Below are 12,437 nucleotides of genomic sequence, written 5' to 3'. Positions count from 1 at the left end.
TGCTTCCACATCTATCAGCTTTGGACTTGGCAAGTTGATGAGTGTAGTAACGATGTTACTAAACTCCTCCTGGGGTAGGCTCTTCAAGAGAACACCTATGATTACATCTTCCTCAATGGTCTTCTTGATACCTCTGCAATCTGTGTAAGAATATTTTTATTGTAATTAAGATGAGTCGGAAGAAAGTCACCTAGGGTCATTTTTAGCTCAAAGAACTTTATGAGAAGACTGACCTTAGAATTATTTGATTGAACTTAAAATAAAGTGTCCAAGGTGCTCCAAGCTTCATGGGAGGTATCCCTCCCATCTATATGATGGATATAAGTATCATTGAGGCCCAAAGCAATTATTTCCAAAGCGTTCTCATATTTGCTTATCCAAGTGGCCTTATTATCCCTTGTGGTAGGCATTTTATCCTTGGGGGTGGGGGGAGGGGGGGTCACTCATAAAAATGTAAGCAAAGCACGTGGGTTCAACAGGAGTTTTTAAATTACCATTTTTACACATTTTTTACATACAGAAGGGTACCACTTAAAGAGGGTATTTATAGATTGAATAGACATAGGGTGTGTTTTATTCATGAAAAATTTACAGATAAGGGGGTTTTAAATTAGGCCTTGAACGCACATGATATGGAGGATTTACATATAGTGAACCCCCCGAGATTTTATCCTTGCCATTGGAACGCTCCACAACCCCTTTCTCATTAGGATAAACTTGATCTTTGTTTGCCAACTATGAAAGTTGTAACCTTTAAATTTTTCAACCTTGGGATTGACCATGACTTTGGGTAGGTCTTAGCGCTTGGAAAACAAATCCAAGGGCAATGTCTAAACCCTCACAATAAGAGAAAAAAAACGTTAAAAACCACCTTCTCCATACATATGCATGTGTAGCAAGGAAATTTCTGAAACCCCCAATTTCTTTGCATGAGAGTAATAGTGGGGTTTGGATTTGGCATTGGACTTTCTAATTTTCTTCCTTGGTTTAATATATTGTGTATTAGATGACTCACATGATGAAGGCATGATTAATAAGCATTGATTAATTGAGAGCTTAAGAGATTAATCCACCATTAATCCACATGTTAGTGAGGAAAATTCAATGTTTTTGGAGGCAAATAATGGAGGCCCTTTAGAGCATTAAATTGAAGGCCCATTAGAGCATCAAATAATGGAGGCCCTTTAGAGCATCAAATTGAAGCCCTTCCACTGAACCAAAAGTGAAATCCTTCAAGAAATTGTTAGCTCTATGTGTTCAGATTAATTCAATTAATAAAGTATTAATCTCGGTAACACTAGAAGAGCTTACTCTACGGGCACTATAGAGGCCTATTGTTGCTACAGGTCACCAAATGCAAAAAGGATCCTTGGGAATGCAAGGAATTAGATCAATTCTCCTTCCTTGAAGTGCTAGATTGATTTTCCCAAAAAACATAGGCAACTATTGATGATATGTAAAAGTTGATTCAGCACTATAGTGCTGGATTGATTTTCCCAAAAAACACAGGCAACTATTGATGATATGTAAAAGTTGATTCAGCACTATAGTGTTGGAGCATGGCTACTAACCGGCTAGCAAATGCAAAAAGGACGCTACCAGTAGATTTTCCATCATCGAAAACCCTTGAGGATGCAGGGAATTAGACCAATTCTGAAACACCAGATTGATTTTCCCAAAAAACACAAGCGAATGTTGATGATATGCAAAAGTCAACTTACTCGCTTGTGTTTTTGCACCATTGGTGTTGTAGGCCAAGGCCACTGTGGCTTTGAGGTGTAGAGAAGGCCCAAGTGATGGCTTAGCTAATGATGCTATATGTGGAGGGCAATCACTCCTCCATTAACAAGGGGTAAAGAAGTAGAAAAGCCACAAGGCTTGTGATTAGGGTTTTGCTACTTAAACACTAATCAAACCTATGGGATGTGCTAAGAAATGATTAGGTAGAGGTTTAGCAATGAAGAACAAGGTTTTGATACCATGTTAGATTTCATGGTGTCTTAAGTAAGATCATAATAAAGAGGATTAAGCATGATGTATGGAGTTGAAGAGTGATTAGGGTTAAGCACACATGATTAATCAACAATGATTAGGGTTAAGCACACATGATGCTCAACATAATGACAATGTAGAGAGTGGAGAAAGACTTGTAAATATTTGTTAGATGGCAATCTATAAATATTTGTTAGATGGCAATCTATAAATAGGCTAGGGCACCCATTGCCTAAATTGGAGTGCAACGTAAGATCCCTTCCACACAAACTATGGTTATCTTGGAGGTGTGATCATGCTACCCAGAAACCTTATGCTAGTTAAGGTCTTTAGACCATAGAACAATATGCCCATATCTCTAATGTCACATGATATTTTGGTGTATTATTTCAACAACTAGTATGTCTCTTATCTACCCCATTGTCTTGACTCTTGCTTGGTTTTCTAGCTTAATCACAAAACTTGAGGCTTGCTATCCTTGCTAGCAATATGTCTACTATCTACCCATTGCTCGACTTTCTTGGTTTCTACCTTAATCACAAAATTTATAGACTGCACCACTTTTTATACAAGGTTTTAGTAGTTACAGTCACATAGACCCCCCCCCCCAAAAAAATAAAATAAAAATCTAAGATGGTTGAAACACATGGAATCTGCTTATATTCCACTTGGAGAGTTGCATATGCATTATTCTTTCATTACCTCTGTCTTCACCTTGTAAGACATTAACCCCTAAAAGTAAGCCATTACCCCAACCTCACTCTCCATTGGGAAGGTTTCCCTATCTGTCCATGTTTTAGCAATCCCCAAAAATCTAGGTTGTTCTTGAGTAACACTCCTAGTGAAATGTTCATTGGACACAACTGATGAGTGATGATGGTGAGAGCAATGCCGCTTTTATTTTCTCATTTAAACCCTTACCATAATGGATATTAGACACCTGATGAGTTGTGATTTTATTTTCTCATTGGACTTTTTACCATGATGGATAAGTTTCTTCAAAAATCTTGGTTGTTCTTGAGTAACACTCCTAGTGAAATCTTCATTGGACACAACTGATGATGAGAGAGAGCAATGCTACTTTTATTTTCTCATTAGACCTCTTACCATGAGGGATATTGGATAGTTGATGAGTGAGAGTAATGCTATTGTGATTTTGTTTTCTCATTGGGCTTTTAACCACCATGATGGATAAGTTTCTCCCCTGGGGAGGCACATGACTTGTGATAGATGTCCCAACCATGCTAGGTTTTATGGTCTCATCCACCCCCTTCCTTGAGCTTTCTCTTATGACCTCATGCCATGATTCCCCATTGTGTCATAAATTTAACAATATTATCTTCTAGAACTCACGTGTCATATGTTTTTCACTACAATAGTATCTCCTTCTAGTCTTGGAGTGGGGGAACTCATTTTTCATATGGTTTTTCCACTACAAATAAAACACCACACAAAGATATAACGAGGTTATAACTTGGGTGGATTAGTATTACTCACATTGATGTGCTTCTATAACATTGCCACTAACCTTGAGTAGGATTAGGATTACTAAGCTTTAGGTGCTCCTTTAACATTGTCACTATCTTCTTCATGGCTTTTGCTACCACTTCTATGGTGTTTCCTCTTTTTATTGTATGTGCTTGAAACCATTTACTCATGTAGAGGGTGAATTCTCATCATCGATGTCTCGATCACATCATATTCTAGCATGTTGTCCTCTATGCCACATGATCCTTCAACTTCAAGGCTTTAAGTTCCTTCATCATTCCACTATCACACAATGCTTCAACTTCCTTCATCCTTTCTCTCTTTATATTGAGGTGTGCAATGAAGTACCTTTTCATCCTTGCTGTCTTTAGATTAAGGCTTGCAATGAAGTACTTTTCATCCTAGGCTTCTCATCTTTAGGATATTTTGTAATGAAACTGTCTACCATGGCGATGTAGTACCTTAGTTTGTCTCTCTCATGTTCTTGTAACTATGAAATGGGTTTGATCTATCATATTGGAATTTAATTTACATGTGGTGGGTAGGGTAGCTTTGGGATCGTTAATGGCTGGGGGTTGAGTTTGGCTCTTGGGTATTCCTTTGTCACCTAATCTGCCAAAAGAGTGTGCCTCATTGTCTTGGGGACCTTCTTCTCTCCCACCGTAAAGGAATATTCAAGGTCATCCTCTTCACATCAACATGATTATGGCCTGGGAAAAAAACATAGGCTTCTTGTGCCTCATCTATAGAGATGTATTGCAGGTAAGCCACATGGATGGTGTGAATGGTGGCATCTCTAGTGGTTGAGGTAAGTGTAGACTATTTGATAGAGTTAGAGGTTGCCTTGTGGGTTGTATTGGTTGTTAGGCATGTGACAAAAGGGTGGAAGGTTGACACTCCTTGATGAACAAGGGTCTTCATGGCTAGAATCATGGATGAGTGAAGCAGATCTTTATTGATGAGATAGTTGAGGCTGAGTGGTGGTGCCATGAGTTTGAGGAAGTGATCTTCCTTGGTAAAGAGTGTAGAAATGAGTGGCACCACGTGGCAAGGTTGGACACAATTGGGTGGAATTCAATGGAGTACAAAAGTGTGGGTCCAAGAAGGAGATAACTTGTCCAAAGAAGAAAAGGGTGGTGAGGGTATGGTGTTAGTGTGCGGGATAAGATGGTGTGGAAGATGGAGGTTGAGATAAGGCCAGATAAGATGGTGTGGAAGATGGAGGTTGAGATAAGGCCAGATAAAAAGATATTGAATTGAAGCAAGTAAAGGGACAAGGCACGATTAATGAGGGTAAGGGTATTCATAGGGGGACCAACTCATGGTTGGTAAGGCATCGAGGTTGGTGGCCTATGAGAGAAGCATGTCTAATTTCTTTTGCCCACACCCTTCCAGAGGGGTATCATCTCAGACAATCGTTTCCATCTTATGAATTTTGATGTGTGCTTGGGTGATGAGGGGTTCTTAATGGTGGAGGAGCTCTTGGTAGGCTACATCTTAAGCTACCTACTACTTGGCCGCCATGGTTTGGTTATCTCCTCATGAAATATGGTCAGGGTTTTGGTTGACTCTTTGGTTACCTGCGAGGGTGTCTTCATTCTTTGAAAACTTGGAATTCTTTGGCTTTAGCTTGCTTGACCTCATCTAAGACTTGGTCCCTTTGGGCTTCGTGTGCTTGGGATGGTGTCACAATCTTGGCTATTTCCAATTCTTGGTATTTTTTGTGGGAGGACATCCATGTCTTGTTTATGAGTGTTGACTAGCTTCTCCTAATCCTTGTAGGCAACAAGCTTATTTTTGAAGCTTATGGACTTCTCGTTTTGCTTCCTTGAGCTCAGCTTCTAGTTTGGCGTGATTAAGCTTTCGGTGCTCTTCTTGGATAGAATCATCCCAGCACACTTGAGCTCATGTTGTTGGTGGAGGATGTGCCACTTGGATGTCTCAGCTTCATGGTCAATAAGCTTAAACCACTGGTGTTGAGGGTCAATTTTCCAAAGTGCTTGGGGGATCCAAAAGGTCATATATGGGCTAGGTATTATGGGATAAGATGGTCCATTTAGAGACTAATCTATGGCATCCTTGAGATATTTGTGGAGGTGGGCATAGCATGGTCTTGATGGTGGAAGGCCGTCTGAATCAGGTGTTGTAGAGGTTGGGAAGATGTGGGAGTGGGTGGTGGATTTGTTGAGGGCAGAGAGAGGGAATGGAGACATCAGAGGTGAGCATTACTAGTAGCAAATGCGACAACACACACGCTTTTCCAAGAGTGGTAAGAAAATCATTATGTGTGGTCTATATTGTGTGTGAGACATTGTCGCTATTTCATTCAAACTAGTGAGAAAAATGAATCTCAATGGGAAGGAAGAGCTATTAGTGGAGTAGTGGAGGCTCTTGGTTTGCACTTGTTTTGCAACAATCTACTACTACATTTTGAAGTTGGAAGGATTACTATACACATCATGTGTGTATTTATGTTTAAATAATAACCGTCCATTTAGCAACGGCATTGATTGAAACATCAGCACATGATATTGAGGATACGGAGAGAAAGATTAAAGTGCAAGCGGATTGCACACGATTTCTAGATCTAGCTACATGCAACAAGCAGTTCTAAAGTCTTGACTTTGATGAGATCCTAATATGAGAATCTCTTGATAGTATAGTCACCTCATGGATGGTGGCTTGTTTGAAGGTGTAATGTCAAGGATTCAACCATTGGTCTCATCAACAAAATAAGGATGATGGCTTCTTTATAGGTGTACTCTCAAGGATTCACAATTGTTCCACAAGAGAAGGTATGCTATATAATTATTTCAAATTACGAATTTAAAATATTTTCATCTTTATATTTGGTGTTCTAGGTGGGAAGAGAAGGAGAAAGACATGAATAGGTTAGTTCTAGATGATCAATGTAGCATTATTAAACTAAAGAAAAGATGATCCTATGAATAAATTCATAGTGTTATCTTTCCTAATATGTTGGAGGATGAAGACCCAACTAGGTGCCCTTCTCCCACCCTCTTCCCTCCCCCTCTCTTTCCCTCCCTTTCACTCTTGCACCCTCCCTCTCTCTCCTCTCCCACCCTCATCCTTCTCTCTCTCTCTCTCTCTCTCTCTCTCCTTGTCCCACCACTGCCCAGCCCAAAACCCAACCCACCACACCACCCTCTCTCTTCTTCTCCCACCCTCTTCCCTCCCCCTCTCTCTTCCCTCCCTTTCACTCTCCCACCCTCTCTCTCTCACTCTCTCTATCCTTGTCTCTCTTTGCTAACTCTCTCTTTTCTCCCCCTGTCACTCTCTCTATCCTTCTCTTTTCTTACTCTCTGTATCCTCCCTATCCCACTTCTCTTTTCTTACTCTCTGTATCCTCCCTATCCCACTCTCTCTATCCTTATCTTTCCTAACTCTCTCTATCCTTCACTCTCTTTGGTATCTCTCTCTATCCTCCCCCCTCTCTCTCCTCCCTCCCTCCCTCCAACTCTCTCCTTCTCCCACTCACCCACCCTCCCTCTCTCCTCTCCCTCCCTCCCTTTCACTCTCCCTCCCTTCCTCTCTCCTCTCCTCTCCCTCCCTTTCACTCTCCCACCCACCCTCTCTCTCTCTCTCTCTCTCTCCTTGTCCCACCCTCCCTATGCATAATCTCTTCTTCCCTCCCTTTGGCCCTTTGTTATGGCTCACCCTAACCCCCCTTGAAACACATCCAACAAGAGATTACCTAGTGAGCCTCAACTGCCATGAGGATCTTTCCAATGGCTGAGCTTGTAACCCTTGAGGTCTCCAAGCTCTACAACTCCTTGAGAAGCAATTCCACCGCGCCTCCCCCACCACGAGCGTTGTCACACCGCCACGTTGCACTACAGGTACTCGGGAGAGAGATTAGCAAGAGCAAGGCTCAATTGCATAATGGGAGAGTATATTGTATTATGAGAGGTATTCACTTAGATACATGGCCATAAGTGTTCACACTCACAACTGTGGCCGGTCGGGCACTCTAGGCTTATAAGAGGCCTAATGCTATTAAAATGACTACTCTCATAATATATCCATGAAGTACATCACTTAGGACTTCATCCTAACTTGCTACCACACGCTCTTGAAGCGGGAATTGCCATAAATACTCCGTTACACCATTACACGTGTCGTCCAAGTTGTAACTGAATGTATGACCCTTTGGTGTATCTACCGTGTGACTCCTTGATGTAAGATAATGGCGGTAGCTCTTGTTAACCCTAGGAATGGGTTAACATCCCCCCCCTTCCCGTTGAAGACCTTTGTGTGGAGAGAATGGATAAGCTTTGTCTATGGCGATCACGTCCTCATGATCGCGTTGAAGACCTTTGTGTGGGGAGAATGGATAAGCTTTGTCTATGGCTTTGATGTTGATTGACACTCAATGGTCTTTGTCCTTTGCGAAAGGAATAACAAAAGCTAGTTAGTGAATTAAAAGGTCAGTGGTTTATTGGGAATTCCTAACGGGATAGGGGGTGGGGTTTTTTGTGAATGATTGCATTTTTATATGTGTGTGAGCATTTTTTTTGGGGATTTTTTGCTCACTTTGTTTTTGCAATAATAAGCAAGGTTACATGTGATGTGTGTTAGTGGGGATGCTAAGAGATGTTAATAATGGGAGAGAAGGATCCAGAGGGGGAATGTAGACTTAATCATCAGAAACAAGATGGTGATTCTTAATTCTGCATTTGATTCTTTGAAGCATCATTCATCATTTGATTGGCCTTCGATGATGTCCCTTTGTGTGGCAAGATTCTTGTCAAATGTTGTTGAGTATGACTTGTTTCTGCATGCTTCTTCCCATGTGCTTTTTATGTTTTTATGTATATTAAAGTGCTCTTATGAAGTAGATGTACATGAAGTACAAGAAGTGAGTCATATAGACTCTTATTGAACTACTTTGTGTTGAAATAGCCACTTGTTGGCGAGGATTGAAAGAATTACGTCGACTTGTGAGGCTAATATAGATATCTTCACTAAGGATTAAAGATCATTGATTTGTGAAGATGGTAGCGTCGTTTGGAGAGGTTTGTAATTTGAAGGAAATTCCAAGCAATGGGTTGTACCATTGACCAGGCTTTTGCCCACCATGGCCGCCCCATCTAGAAATGTACCTGAAAGTTGTTGATGCTGAGGCTTTGGTGCAAATGTCCTCCAGTGCATGAGTATGGATATGTACTCATGCAGCAGCTGCTACATTAACATAGCCAAAAGAATATTAAGCTATAAGCTTAACAAAATATAATGGCTATTGAATATTCTTGGGAGTTGCTTGATAGGCCATATGTGTGACTCCCTTGCGTTTGTGTGTGTGTGTGTGTGTGTGTTTTGGTTACCACCTTGCGAGCAACAGGTTCTTGTAGCTATTCTCCTTTTTGAGAGAAGAGGTTCTTATGTATACTGCATAGCTTCTGCACTTACCCTTCACATCCAGCCTTCACATCCAGAGGGCTGAAAAGAGCATTGTGAGTTTGTCTTTGATGCACTCATAAGTCTCTGTTGTTGTTGCAGATGTGGGAATTGATTCTTGAATTTTTGGCTCAAATGTTTTTGAGGCGGTAGGTAAGACTGCTAGTTGGTTACCATTGGGGTTGTTCGAACACATAAGCTCTTGTGTAGGTTTCTTTGAATAGGTTGAGGAGACTTTTTGATTCACTTGGGAATCCAAGATTTGGTATTATCTTGGTAGTACCCTTGTGCTTGTAGTAATCTTTTTGGTACCCACACTTGTTGACTTGGTGGAGTTCTTTTAGGAACTTGTAGTCTTTCATGGACGGTGTTGTGGAGTACTTTTATTTTTCCTTGGCCTTTGAGTGCTGTGTTGAGGAAGAGGCTTTGACTGTCGAGGCACCCAAATTTGATTTAGCATCTTCGTAGTAGCTTCTTCTCCACCCACCTTTTGATACCATTCCCACTTAGAGTATTTAATTATTCATTTATCAAATGCTCATATAAAATTTAAGAGAATTCTGATTTTGATATAAAAATTCTTTATGCATCTATTTATGCATAAAAATCAACTTTAATGGGAATAACACTTTTATAAAAAAATCCTTTTATGCATAAAATCAAATTTAATAGGAATAACACTTTTATAATAAAAAATTTTCCTTTATGCATCTTTCTATGCATAAAAATCAAATTTAATAAGAATAACACTTTTGTAAAAAAAATTCCTTTATGCATCTTTCTATGCATAAAAATCAAATTTAATAAGAATAACACTTTTGTAATAAAAAAATCCTTTATGCATCTTTCTATGCATAAAAATCAATTTTAATAAGAATAACACTTTTATAATAAAAGAAATTCCTTTATGCATCTTTCTATGCATAAAAATCAATTTTAATAAGAATAACACTTTTATAATAAAAGAAATTTCTTTATGCATCTTTCTATGCATAGAAATTAAATTTAATAAGAATAACACTTTTATTAAAAAAATTCCATTATGCATCTTTCTATGCATAGAAATCAATTTTAATAATTAATATCCATGCATATTCATAGGTGAATATGTACATGGAGTAATTAGAATATTTCTTTTAAATGCAAAAATGGTGGGAATTGCTCTTTTGGAATAACATAAAAACAAACTTTCTTTTCCACAAAATTTTGGAAAATTTTGCCATAACCTCCTTTGTATGGCTGACCATTTCTCATTTTTATCATTCTTTATTTAACTTAAATTAACCCAAATTAGATTTATAGAACTCTAATCTACATAATTTTCTAAATTCAAGAGAGTAAACAATAAGAAGGGTTTAATTAATCCCTTAGTTAACCTTTCTAGGATTGAGAAAGATTGGAATGTAAAGAAGAGAAGGGGGTGGCCTTTTTATCAAAGGCATAGCATTTGAATTTAATTCAAACATTTGCAAAGCATAAAAATTGTTTTTTCATTAAACAAGTAAGAAAATTAGCTTACATGGAGCTTGTGAGGGATTGAGGGTTCTCCTTTTGTTTGAAGCAAGAGTGGCCACCAATTCACTTTGGAGAGGATTAGGCCAAAAACAATTGAATTATTAAGAAAATCAATGTAGATGGCTCAGGGACAGAAGCGGAACTCATCAGTTCTCAACTAGAGTTTTAAAATCATATCAACCACATTCAAATTCATCATCTGAATAGCATTTTTGCTTATAATTTCAAGGTCTTAGATTTACTTATATATACTGCCAGTAAAGAGCTACAGTTATATCCTCAGTATATACGGGTAGTCAGGGTCCTTGGAATTATAAGGTAAATACCATCATGTCTAGGCCTCAAGCAAGTCAAGGATTCCTTGTAATTGTGATACTTCCATCTGAAGACCCAATTACTAATTTATGAATTTCAATCTGAATATCAATTTGTATGAATTTCATCACACATTTCTAACTTTTTACTGTTACTTCATAAATTTTTGACATTTTTGGTTTCTTGGTTGATCCACTTTAGCCAATTCGCTCTGATACCAGCTGAAAGATCCCTGTCCCCACTGCGCAAGGAATTCTGGGGTGCTAGTAGCGGAAGTAGCACTTCTTGCGCGGGGCAGGGTCCCTCACTTGGGGCATCGCCCACATATATCCGGACAGGAGACTAAACCCTCGGTTCTTCCAAAACCAAACTCGAAAAAACTTCCCTCGCCCGAAAAGCTCGAGCGATACCTCCAGAACATTTTTACTCTAACGTAATCAAGAGTCTTAACTAACTGAATTGATCTGACCGAACCCGTAAGTCCCATAGTCAGATCAAGGAAAAGACTTGCACTTGGATCATAGAGACCAATGCTTTTTTCCTCATTGAGAGGCACAACCGTTGATTCTTTTCCATAGAATAATTTTTATCCAGGATTTACTTCATCTATCGTACCATACCAGAATTGAGTCTCATTTTAGGGATCCATCAGTCCGAACACCAAGGTTGGTTAAGACCTTGGCCGACCTTGCTATGCAAGACGTCCTCCATTGACTCTTCGTTCAGTTGTTGCAACTTTAACAGTTAGGTCTCCTCGACCTCATTCACAAGACAGTCAAAGTGCTTCCCCAGCATTCTTGACATAAAACAGTCATTTAAAAACAGGTCATAAATACACTTTCTATAATGAACTCTCGTCTTTCCACATTATTTAATTTACATCCATTTCATATGTATTCCCATTCTCATTCAATCATATCATTTTTCATCTCATCACATCTTTTCTCATTTATTAGATCTCATCCACTCGCATCTACCCATATCCACATCTCATCACATCAGATTCATTCACATCCCGATTCACATCTCATCCATTCTCATCCCCTATCATTCATTCACATCCCGATTCACATGACATCACATCTCATTCATGCACATCCCAATTCAAATCACATCTCATTCACTCACATCTATCCATTTCACATCACATCACCTCCATCTATTCACATCCATATAACCTTCACCTACCCCCACATCTACCAAAGGAGATCCTACATGTGCTGAATTTTGTGAAGAAGAAGATCTCAATCGATCCACTTGTAAATCCAAATTGTGTCTTTCTAGCCATTGCAACTTTGAAATATTAATAATGTCAACTTCAACTTAAATAGTTTACTTTTAGTGTTAAATCAAGTGTAATTGAAAACTCTCATGCTTTCACCCACCGTCACAAGGTTTCACTTATATAGCTATCATTGAATGCCAAAGGAAATTGCTTTAAGATTGAGGAGAAAGAATTATCTCGTGTTGATGGTTTTTTAGTGTTGTTCCACTTGTGATTTATAGTGAACCAAGCTATAGAGGCTTTTGAGTTTAAAGGCCAAATCTCACAACGTCATCCTCATAAATGCTCACACAAGTCGCCTTCGCAGAGTCCAATGGCTAGTGGCCACCACCACCACTCCTTAAATCTACAGGGATAAGGTTTTAAACCTTAACATTAAAAGTTAAAATGAAAATAACGGTGTGAATGTCCTATGTAAGAGGCC

Source organism: Cibotium barometz, chromosome 46 (assembly GCF_041138505.1).
Source record: "Cibotium barometz isolate CiBa-2024 chromosome 46, ASM4113850v1, whole genome shotgun sequence".
NCBI classification, from domain to species: Eukaryota; Viridiplantae; Streptophyta; class Polypodiopsida; order Cyatheales; family Cibotiaceae; genus Cibotium; species Cibotium barometz.
This window is presented reverse-complemented; position numbering follows the sequence as displayed.